Here is a 13,312-nt window from a genome sequence, read left to right as displayed (position 1 = left end):
TTTTGAAGCGCTTTTAGACGTGTTCAAACTCTATTTTTTTCACATTGCCACTTTTTGGCACACCATGATCCTGCACATACCCATAAGTGAAATCTTTCATTCTATTATTCTAAGTATAAATACCATTTTAAATTGGAATATCAATAAGATTCTGTAGATCACACCAATTTTTAAAATCTTTTAAGGATTGAGAGATCTGTATTGATCCCCCTATTTTCTCACTTGTGTTCAAAATAGTATTGAAATCACCACCTAATATTACCAACTCATTCTGATGATCAGATAAAAATTGACTAATTCCATTCCATACTATTCTTTTTTCAATATTGCTAGTAGGACTATATACATTAATAAGAATGAAAGAAATATTAGATTTCAAGCTTTGCCCCTTACAACTAACCCAGTTGTTATTTAAAATAAGAAAATCTAGAGTTACTTTCCTATGGTTCCATATTACCCCTAAACCTCCAGAGGCTCCTATGGAATCTTTTGTAACAATGCTCCAGTTGCCTATGAGTTTTCCCAAATGTTCACCCTCGGCCTTATTCAATTTAGTTTCCTATAGTAGAATGATATCAGATTCAAATTTATTAAGGTTATGTTTTAATATATTTTTTTTGCTAGGGGCATTTAGACCCCTAGCATTCCATGTAGTAATTCTCATGTCTCCTTGGGAAGGCTCTTCCCCTTCCCTATGTTAAATATATGATTGATTTTTTGTTGTTCTCAAGCCTAACCATATGCTTCCCTGAGCTCTTTAAGAGATCTCCTTCCTCTTTTAGATTTTTTTAGCCCACAATTAGGAGATTTAATACCTTCCTAGTTCATAACTAAACCTAGTTGTTCCAAGTTATCTTGAGCAATTATAGTTGTTTCAGACTTATTACATTCAAACTCTTCCTTGTTTTCTTTTTCCACTTCTTGAACAATAAGCTTTGAGATCCTTTGCTGCCCTGTATTGTCTCTGTTTATAATCTCACCATTACATTCTTCCTTGGAGACCTTTAAGATTGATTTCGCCTTGCCCTCTTCTTCAAGAAATATAATATCCCTCTTTAGATCATCATATGTATACTCTTCTCCCCCTAATTGTAGAACTTGTTTGATAAGTTCTTCTTTCTGGGATAGACTAGTCTGGTCCTCATTCTCATAATCAAAGACTTGAATTAATTCATCTATTAATTTTTCTAACTTTTCTTTTTCTATTTCATCCAAAGATACACCATTCTTGATTTCATACTCTGTCAAATCTTTGTTTAAGTAAATATCCCTTTAAAATAAATAAAATAATCTTATTTAATTAAAAAAAATCTCTCTTTTAATTAAATTAAGTTAAATTATTTTATTAAAATCTCTCTTTTAATTAAATAATCTTATCTTATTTAATTAAAACAAAATCTATCTTTTAATTAAATAAATAAATTTTTCACTTTAAACTCTCTTTTTGATGAAAAAGGAAATAAATCAAATAAAATATTATAAAGATTCTTTTCTTTTTTTGGCACATATCTCTAAGTGGCGAGATTTTTCCTCTTACTTGCCTTTTTAGGGATTTATCCCACATTGCTCTTGTGAGAAGCCTCCCACCTCTACACTTTCCTTATAAGGAGCTCTCTCCTTCTCATTTGGATAGTTATTAGTTGCTATAGTATTGTTATGCTATAGGTTTGGAGAGCAATTTTGGAGGAGTTTGAACATTAGGGTTTGAGCCTTAGGGTTTGGACATTAGAGCTTCATTGCAACTTCTCTCTTCTTGTCTTCTTCTCTTTTGCATCCATGGCTTCCATCATCATGTTTCATCCCTACATTTTCATATTAGCTTAGAGTCATATTTGCTTTCATAGATTAATTTTACATTTTCATTTCCTTTTATAGATTAGATTTCCTTTCTTGCATTGCTTTTCATTATTGTCATTTAGATTAGCTTGTATCTTCATTTGCATGCATATTTTGATCCTTGAATATATCATTTTATGGATATATTGATTTATAGAAGTGTGTCGACATTTTAGCACACATTTTTGGTGCCCACCATGGGGCAACCCACCTTTACATGTTGGTTTTGGCTATTTTTGGAGCTAACCCCCTTGTGTAGATTTTTTGGAGATGAAAAATCCTAGATCTTAAAGATCTGATCATATCTCCCAAAAAACTTGGTGTTTTTGTCTGAATTTTTTTTTGTAGGTTAGAAACATATTAGGGAATCTTTGGTTAAAATTTTAGATTTTTTCAAGATTATTTGTACTTTTTATTATTTTTTCTCTTATTTTTAATGAAAAATCATTTTTGGGTGCAAATTAGTAATTTTTTTGGAAATGTATACATTTTTGGAAAAGGCCTCTGAACTCTAAATAGGGTTGTTTCTTTATTTTTTGAGTTTAAAGCTCATATAAGGGCTCACACACTCGATTTACAAAAAACTAGTAAGTTTTGACAAAATGGGTCCCTAGGGCACAAATGAAAATTATTTTTTGAAATTTCAGACATTTTTGTAAAGTTTTTTGTTTTTTAATAGGGGTCTCTTTTTTGTATTTAGGGTTTTGGGCCCGAATTCATGGCATATAGGTCCAATCTTGTTGACTAAGTCAAAAATAAATAAAAATGACATTTAATGATTAACTTGCATTTAATTTTCACATGGTTCAATGCATGTCATGATTTTTCATTTGGGCTATTTGTTGGTTATTATTACTCCTAACAATCAGATTTTGAGATCTAACCCTATGGTTTGCATAAGACGTATTTATCTTGTATTGGTTTACTTGGAGCACTTACTTGGTTCGTAAGATCAATGGAGTGATATGTGTGTGTTGCTTTGGATTTGAGGTATTCTTATATATCTCTATAACATTTGGACTTTGGAATTAAAAGTGAACTTCTTATGTATTTGGCTTGAGTGTTTTACATGTTTTCGCAATTCACATTTTAAGTGGTGCTCTAAAATTGGACCTAATTTGTTTTCTTGCATAAATGTTTCACGTAGTAATTAGGCCTTATAAACACTAGTGGGCTTCATTCTATTGTCTTACATGTGAATATCTTCTTGATGATAGATCCCCTTGTAGGTAGGGAAGGATTTGATATTACTTCATTGTCTCGCTTGGTTTGTCTTTGACATTTGTTGGTACTTTCTTTCTTGAGATTGGTAGTGATTTTTGTTGGCTTTCCAAATCTTAGTGAAGTGATTTCAAATTAGTGTGTCAATGAATCTATTTGCTATGTTTGAGTGAGGTGAAAAGGCTAGAGGAGTATGCTTTGTTCCCTTCTGCACACATCAGAAACTTGGAACCCTTGAATCCAAACTAAGTCCACATGTGGTCCAATTTTGTGAGTCTTCCTTTATTACAAAGGGTTAACCATAGTGGACACTTCCTTTATTGGGTAAACCACGTGGACGAAACCTCAAGAGGTAGTACTCACTTTCACCATGGTAGCAACACCCACTATATAAATGTCCTTGTAGAAGAAATCTCTACAGGTGTAGTCTTTTGTTGGGTTGTCAGATTTCCTCAACATCTCTGATTGATTAAATTCTCAAAATGTGTCATAACCCTGGTGTGTTGGGATTGGATTTCGCTCACTTGAGCTTGCAAGAGTTGACCATTACTAAGAACCATAGCGCAATCCATTTATTCTTTTCTAGGACTATGTGCGTTATTAGAAAACATTTTGAGACCATACATAGTAGTGGTCCTAAGGATTAGATTCATACTTAGACACTATTCTTATTTATGCACAAGGTTGCTTTGTCCCTTGCCTATTGCTTTTAGGTGTTTGCTTGAACTCCCTGAGTGTTGTCTTGCATTCCTAATTTATGATAAAAATCTCTGAATGCATCTAGTTGGTCAATTAAAATGAATAAGAAAATTGAGTTCCCGAGTTGAAACCTTTCTTGATTTGTTATTTTGTCATTTCTAGTCCTCCTTGGTTGATTCAGATCATATTAGGTCACTTACCCTACTGTTGGAAGCTTGTTTGCACCTTGGATTGTTTTGTTTTGACCTCTTGAATTAGTAATCTTTGATTTTACAAGTGACCTTGCTTGGAGTCGGTGAGTTAGAAACTGTCCTTGTTGAGAAGATAAACCTTTGGATTCTTTGATAACACACTTGGAGAGTCTTAGAAATCTCTTGTCCATTTACTTCCATTCAAATTCAATTTCAATTAATTATAATTTGGGCAAATCATCCTCCTAATACATATGTGTTAGGGTATTCACCCAAAGTAGTGGGCACCTTTTTGGCTGTATTGGTTTATGTCTATTACAAAAATTCTATCTTATCATCTCTCTTTTGGACAAGTGATTGCTTTTTCTATCCTAGTTTGTACTAAAATTTCTTAGAGTTGTCCTATCAACTAGTACCTTTTCTTTCATGTTAGTTACAACAAGATATCAAGTAGATCAAGGAAAGTGACCTCAAGTTGTTTTTAACCAATTACCCTTAGTTCAAACTCACCAAAGACTTAAGAAAATTGAGCATGAAAAGAAAGTCTTCCTAGACGAACAAGCTACAAAGGAAGAGCATTTTAGACTCCTAGAGTTGGAGAGACAAGGCTTGTAGGAAATAGAAGAGAAATGATCCTACTTACCTTTATCTCACTAAGTGCATAATAAGAATGCAATTTGAATTTGAAAAATTATTAGAGGTGAAGATTACATCATTACATGAATTATCTTCTTTAAGGTCTTCATCTTCTAGATCCAAAGACCTCTTGAGAGAGAAAGTGAGTGATAATTCCTTTGAGCATATGCCCATATTTCATGATAGGCATATCTTTGACCAAGATGAGAATGACAAAAATGATCCTAGACATACTTTCAAGAGAACTTTTACCCCTTTGGGATTTTCATATGACATGATTCTTGAGACCTTAGTTGCAAACAGGATAATTACTTTATCATACAAATTCTCTACACCTTATGAACCTAAGGTAAAACCTTCACGGTGGAGAGATGATCACTATTGCGGCTACCATACAAGAAAAGGTCATAAAGCTGAAGATTGTATTAGGTTGAAACTTATAATTCAAGATCTTATTGATGATGGAATCATTGATGTTGAAATTCCTAAAGACTTATACGATGAGGATACTTTTCTTGAGAAAGATCATGTTGATGAACCTATGTCTAGTGATAGTTTCCTTGATACCTCCACTTCTTCCAATACTTATGCATCTCCCAAAACTTCAAATATATCCAACATTCTTCCATCAAAAAAAGAGCCTAATGCTTTCCTCATTGATTATGTGTATCCTCAAGAGCTACCTCTAAAAGAAACTCAAGCTAATCTACACTTGGCTGAAAACATTTTTCATGCTACTAAGACTAAGGATGCTCAACCTTCGTGTGATTCTATGATTACTATGCTCACTTCCACTAGTCCTTTGTTACCCCTTCAAGATCCTAGCATGCAAACCTAATATACCCCCTTGTCCTTAAAAGTGGCTCCATGTCAAGAGGACTCTCAAAAAGCTAAAGCTATGAATTTCAAGAAAGATCAAGATCAAGCACCCTTTCATCTCCTTCAAGATGTCACTCTTTCATATCCTATTTCTTATCCACCTCCTAAGTATTATGAAGAAATTACTTCCACTATTTCCCTTGAGCTTACTAAAAATTGTGAACAAAGTTCTATGCCTATTCTATACAAAGAAACTTGTCAAGATCAAAGTATTATATCTTCTTGTTCTACCACTCCATGTTTGCTTCCACTTTCTACTCTTCCTAAGTCTTTTCAAGCTCCAAACAATCCTATCAAAGAAGTTGCTCCTATTCAAGATGCTCATGATCCTATTAAAAATCCTAATGGTCACTCTAAAGATGTTGATGTCCTTAGTTGTCATATAGATGTTGATGGACTTTTTGATTATCCTTTCTCATCTTCCATGTTCATCCTTGGACTTCCTCCACCAATACCAAGGGTTTCATGTCTTCCTTCCATCTTGGGTCCTTATGTCCCTTCATTTTCCACTCCTAACTTTCCTAATTCATCATCCATTTTGGGTCCTTATGTCTGTCCATCTCCTATCTTTCCTCAAGATCAACGGAGATGCATATCCTTGAATCCTTTTCATCCATCCACCCATATAAACTAGTCATATCATCCTTCTTCTTCCACAAGTCCCAAGTCTTTTGGAAGTAACTTGAATGTTCAATACAAGAAAAAAAAAATACAAGAATGCATCTAAAAATGAAGATCACCATGTCTCCTCTAATCGACACAGGGGCATATAGTCAAAAGAGATATCTAAGAAGAGAACTACAAAACAAGTATGGGTTCCAAAATCCATCATTAAAGATATTCTCTCTAAATCATCAAAAATAAATGAAAAGCCTATGACTATATGGATTCCAAAGTCTCTCTTGAAAGAGTCTAACGTTAAGCAACAAGTTAAGTTGAAATTCAAGCTTCCAAAGACTTCCACTTCATCTTCTTCCAAAATCATTCTTCCATTCCATGCGACTAAACTGCAACCTCTTGTATCCATTCACCATATTCCTTCATGTATTCCTACATTTACGTTTCCTCCATTCTCTTACCACTCTTCAAGGTGTGTGTTGATGTTGATGTTTCCTTCCTTTCCATCTACCATTTCATAATCCTTCTACCTTCTATCATTTTTCCTCATTTTCCTATTCCTCCTATCTTCCAACCTCACTCACTTTGCATAAAACCTTATCCTCCAATTTTCTCTTCCATCTTTCTTTCCCTATCAACATCTTTGGGCATATCATTTTAAATCCTTGGCATATAATGGTTTATCATTTGAAGGAGAATTATCTAAAAATCTTGCCTTTTTCCAAAAAATTCAAAACAAAAAAAGTAAAAAAAATGAAAAAATTGAAAGTTTGCCTTGGTGAAAACCTGGTAAATTGGCACCTTGGTAGCAAAATTAAAGATAAATAAATTTTTCCTATGTTGAAAACCACTACCTCGTGGTGCTTGTGATAAAGATTGTGATGAGAACTTGGCAATTAGGCATTATGCATATTTCTTCTACATCTTTCATCCATTTTGTCGTCTTGCTTTGATCTTGACAATGTTGACCTATAAAAGAATATTTGGCTATCTTTTGAGCTATCTTACGATGATCTTTCTTTCATTCCTTTCATGTTTAGCCTTCATATCTATTTTCCTCTATTCATTCTAACCTTTTGCTATCTTTTTCTCATTTGGTCTTTGTCTAATAAAAAAGTGTAAAACATGATGCTATGAAGTCTCTTAACATTTCTACTTCTTTGGACTTCATCATTTCCTACTTTTGCATTACGCTTTCATGACTTATCCATTGCTGGTCTTTCATTTCTTGTCCAAATGTGCTTCACATGATGATTTTTCTCTAGCTTGGGTACTCTTGAGGAGTTTTCCCTTGAGGATTGCTTCTTTTCATTCTCCTTCATTCTCTTGTCTTCCATCTCTTACACCAACTTGCTAATCCCTCTTGTCCTCCACCTTGCTAGACATTGGGACTACACGACGTGATCTTGCTTGGGAATTTCATGCCCATTCTACCTGGGGGCATCCTTTGTATATATTTATTAATCCTGAAAAAATCCAAAAAAAAATGATATATTTCAAAAATCCAAAAAAATGATATATTTCAAAAATACAAAAAAATGATATATTGTCGAAAATTCTAAAAATCAGAAAATGTCCTAAAATATGATCATCTTAGTGAAAACCTAGCAATAGGCACTTTGATGTATCTCCAAAAAAATTATATATTCCAAAAATACAAAAAACAAAAAATAAATATATATTTTTTAAAATTTTAAAAATGAAAAAATTGCAATAAAATCCAAGTAGTGAAAACCTAGAAATAGGCGCTACTTGAGGCCTTTGCACCCCTATTTCTTAGCGTGTGTCCTCGACACTTAACCTTTCTCCATCATTCCTTGTCCTTATTTCCTTGGTTTGGAATTGGTCTTTGTCTTTGTTTAGGGGGCATAATTGTGTTAGCTTTGGTCTCTTGGATGTGTTAGTCTTTAGGACACCTCACAAACAGGGTTTTTCAACACCACCCCAACTGTACTTTTCAATACAATCCCTGACATCAAGTGTTTTTCAACACTTATTGGTTTGGTCTTACCCAGATTTTTCATGTGATCTTACCTACTTGCAAGCATTCGATCGTTATCCTCGGAGCTCAGTAATAGTTAACACACTTAAATTTTTAAAACACAAATACTTAATGCTTGAGCTATGTCATGATTTTTCTTTGTGTGCTGACTATTATTAATTTTCGTTGAGTGTCCTTGTCTAATAAGTCTCTCCAGTATGCATAGCTAGAGGAATTTGAGCATATTTTTCTTTGATTTCTGCTTGTGGGTGTGGTCTTAAAACTCTAGAGTGTCTCTTGTTGTCCCCTTGAAACACTTAGGAGATTTGTGGCATCATCCTTGACTATTTTTGCACAGCCATTCTTATGGTCCTCCCAACATCTATGCCTTGATGCGAGTGTGGTTTTGCTACATTAAATTGGGTAACCCAACATCGAAGTCATCTTGACCTTTATGTCTTTGATGCTTATGTTAGAATCTTGCCACATTCCAATCCGATATAAATCACATTCATATCTTCATAGTTGTACTTCTGATTAGTGATGATTCTATGATTTTTCAATGTTTGTTAATAATGGCCCAATGATGAAAATAAATTCCTTTGCATTCTTTCATGAATAATGAACACAAAATCCTATATTACAGTTGCTCTATTGCAAGTACACCTTTGCATTTTCATGTAGCTTGCATTGTTAGACTTCATGTTACTTTGTATTTTTTGGCTGCATTATGAGTTTGAAAGGGGTTTCCTTCATCTTTCTTTTGGAATTTTAATCAACTGTGGTCATGTCTTGATCTTCGTTTCCTTATCTTCTTTCATGATTTCAATCAAAATTTTATATCTTAAACAATTGATTGATTTTGAGGCAAATTCTCTTTCTTCTTTCCATTTTTTTCCACCTCTTCTAAACTTCTATCTTCCATTTGCTTTCACCTCACTTCTTTTCTTCTAATTCAACTTTGGGGCATAAACTTTCATGATTGATGATCTACCTTGGTTCTTTGATCCTTATATTTTTTATTTTACATCAAGAACCTTATCTTTAGTTCGATTTGATCAAATTTATCAATTTGTTGTTTCTCCTCTATTTGATTTTGATTTCGATCACGAGGGGGCAATACCTATCAAACTTCAATCCTTGATTCAACTTTATCAATCTTCATTCTGCCTAGGACAACCTTGTCTTTGTCAAGACAAAATTGTTATAAAAAATTTATCCTTTGTCCTAATGTGTTTCCAAATCGACCTCACACTTCAACTACATTCTTTGACTACATGTGTTCCTGAAATTATCATACATTAGTCAAAAAGGGGCAAATGTATGCACCCTAAAATGGTCACCTAGACTATGGGTCCCCATTCTTCAATTTATCAATTTCTCGAATCAATTTATCAATTTCTTGAATCAATGCATCACAATATTTTATTGAATCAATTCAAATCATTTTCCCTAATCAGATTGCAACTACTTTAATTATTTCAATATTTCTTAAGGTTTGATCATTTCATCAATAATCTTAGTTAATTAAAAGAAAATCTCTCTTTTTAATTAAATAATTCTATCTTATTCAATTAAAATATCTCTTTTAATTAAATAATTTTATCTTATTTGATTAAAATATGTTTTTTAATTAAATAATCTTATCTTATTTAATTAAAAGAAAATATCCCTTTAAAATAAATAAAATAATCTTATTTAATTAAAAGAAAATCTCTCTTTTAATTAAACAATTTTATCTTATTTAATTAAAATATCTCTTTTAATTAAATAATCCAATCTTATTTGATTTAAATGAAAACATCCTTTTTTAATAAATAAAATAATCTTATTTAATTAAAAGAAAATCTCTCTTTTAATTAAATTAAATTAAATTATTTTATTAAAATCTCTCTTTTAATTAAATAATCTCATCTTATTTAACTAAAAGGAGATATCTCTTTTAATTAAATAAATAAATCCCCACTTAAAGCTCTTTTTTTGATGAGAAAAGGAAATAAATTAAATAAAATCTTATAAAGATTCTTTTTTTTTTTGCACATATCTCTAAGTGGTGGGATTTTTCCTCTTACTTGCCTTTTTAGGGATTTATCCCGCATTGCTCTCGTGAGAAGCCTCCCACCTCTACACTTTCCTTTATAAGGAGCCCTCTCCTTCTCATTTGGATAGATGTTAGTTGCTATAATATTGTTACGCTGCAGGTTTGGAGAGCAATTTTGGAGAAGGAGTTTGAGCGGTTTGGACATTAGAGCTTCATTGCAACTTCTCTCTTCTTGTCTTCTTCTCTCTTGCATCCATGGCTTCCATCGTCATGTTTCCTCCCTACATTTTTATATTAGCTTAGAGTTATATTTGCTTTCACAGATTAATCTTGCATTTTTATTTTCTTTCATAGATTAGGTTTCCTTTCTTGCATTGCTTTTCATTGTTATCATTTAGATTAGCTTGCATCTTCATTTGCATGCATATTTTGATCCTTGAATATATCATTTTATGGTGTACTTGCATGAGCACAAACTAAGTCAAACTTAGGGCCTCCATTACAAACCCTTGCACTCCATGAATAGAGAGCTATGAGTCGCCATTTGAGACCTCATTCTTGAGCAATCTTGGATATAATGATTCATAGAAGTGTGTCAACATTTTAGCACACAACTCCCACTTCCTTGAATCTCTGATGATATTCCTAGTACTTGTTAGTATATATCATGATTTATCATAATTTGGAATGACAGTAACCTATAAATTGATTCTCCACTTAGCTAACTCCTTTTTTGCATCTCTCATTTGTTATGGAATCTTTGTGTCATCAAGCTTGAGAGTTTTCAGGATTGTGTGCAAGTTGCTTAACCTATTGAAAATCTCTATATCACCGTTGTGGACCTTCCCAATCCCTTTAGACAATAGCTCTTTATATTGCCTCCTAATTTCCTCCGGCTCATTGACTTTCTCCCTAAGTTCATCAGTCAAGTCCACATCCAAAGAATTGAAATCACATTTAATATTTATTATGAAAGTACTGATCAAGGACTTGATTAAGGTAACTGGTATATTCTTTATACACGAAAAGTTTCTAATCAAGATAATATAAGCATGAGGCTTGAATTTTAGTCGGGTTGTCTTCTATTTTCTCAATTACCAATACTACAGGTTTGAGTTCTAGTATGTACTCAATAGGTTTTACAAGAACGCATAAATTACTATGTTCATCTCTCATATTCTATAGTTCTTGGATCAAAGCCTACCTTTTATTGGTGATGCTAATGTATAGGCTCTTGAGGGTGGCAATACCTTGATCTCAAATTTGTTTAACCACTTGGCTAATACTTTCACTCTATTGATGTCATCCTTGAATTGATCAAAGTTATCTGCTTCATGGAGAACTTGGGTAGAGCTAGAGGCTTCTCCCCTGATAGAGTTGAAGACAGAGGTCACAAATTACTTGTAAGGACGAACATGCACTAAATATTCCTATAGCTCATGATTCTTATTTTTTTATCTCTTAATCTCTCTTAGTTGGGTCCTTGCTATGGAAATTTGCATGGTAAACCTCACTTCTAGGTTAGAGGGTCCCATATCCACACAAGAGATATTTTAATTAGCCCATGTGATAGTATCCATGTTTATATCACTAACACGATTAACTATCTCCAAAAATTTATGTCCTATATTAGAGTAAAAAATAACTCTAGACATCTTCTTAGCCCTCTTAGGCTACCTATAACTCTAAACAAGTGAGGAACTAGTTTCAACCTCATCAACATTTGGGGTCACTTTCCTTCTTTTCTTCTCCACTTCTCGTGTCAACCAAATAGGGGAAGTAAGGTTGGATCCAACATTGTTAGTATCACCTACTCCTATTGAACTAGCAAATGTAGGTGGAAGGGTTACATGGGTAGTACGAGTAGAAGAGGAGGAGATTTCCATTATTGATGTTATGATACTATTGTGCATGATCTATAGATACACCACATTAGGATTCTCTTCAATTTTTGTTTTATTTTTTAGTACTTTCTTCATCCAGTTCACATATACTTTTGACCTTTACCTAATCTTTACCATGTTGCTCTTTATCCCCACCACTTTGCATATCCTTTTTTGCTGAGTGAACAAATGCAATCACATTAGTTACCATGGCGAAACAAAGGTATCTCCTTAGGTTGAAGGGTTTGAAAAATTATTTTTAGTAGAAGGCATGCATTTCTTCCTTCACTCCCCTTCAAGTCAATCAAGTGTTCTCTTAAGAACAAGGATAGTCTGAGTTGCAAGGTGAGTCTAATGAAATTCCTTTAGAACACTTTTGCCTCATCTATGTATTCCACCCAAAAATCCTCCAAAATGCAAGTTTGTGAATATAGGTCTGGGATCCATACAATTTTTTCCTTGCAAAACCCTTGCTATCAAATTGAGTCCATTTAGACAAAGTCAATAATTGATAACCCTCCATAGATTTCTTTACACCTTTGGAAATATTTGGAGTTTTGCAGAAGTAGAGGGACATACAAATATGGAAAGTGAAACCCTTCTTATCCATGCTTGAATTTTTCACATTTACCAGAACCATTTGTTGACACACTTATAGAAACATAAGGAGGTTCTACGGATATCTAGGAAGCTGCAAGGGTTCTTTCTCAAAGCTTCCTATCCTCAGGTAGGTGAATTGTCTAAATTGGGTAAAACCACTACTGAACCGTAGCACAAAGTTGACAACCTCATAGGATGGTATAATACTAGATCACCCTTCTAACTCCCTAACTAACTTCATGAGAAATGCATCATCCACTTGAATGAAATCCTAGTTTCCCTTATTCACAATGAGTTGGGGGAACATTTTGTACATGGGGGCTCAAATAAAATGTATTTGTTTGGTATTTATGCGCGCCCACTCTCCCCCCCCCCCCCCCAACAAAAAATAAAAAATAAAACTTTTATGATTCGCAATAAGATATACTAACATAGAGGAGAATTTAAACACCATATTCTTTGAGAATTTCCTTAGTTGCTTATTAAGGTGATAGCTGATGAGGCTGGCCTAATGTATGTAATCTTTCTTCCCACAGATAATGAAAATGAACTTGCACATCTGAAATTCAAAACCTTTATAACTAGATTTTTTCACCACCCTATGCACAAAATTAATTAATTTTGCGATAGGCTCTTTGAAATGAGACTTCTTTAATTCACCGAGCAACAAGGACTTACCTCCTCTTTCTAATTTGATCCAAGTTTGACAATGCTCTTGAGGCAAATT

The sequence above is a fragment of the Cupressus sempervirens genome, chromosome 4 (genome assembly GCF_028749045.1).
Source record: "Cupressus sempervirens isolate cs-2001-9-10 chromosome 4, ASM2874904v1, whole genome shotgun sequence".
In the NCBI taxonomy this organism is placed as follows: Eukaryota; Viridiplantae; Streptophyta; class Pinopsida; order Cupressales; family Cupressaceae; genus Cupressus; species Cupressus sempervirens.
Note: the sequence above shows the minus strand (reverse complement) of the source record.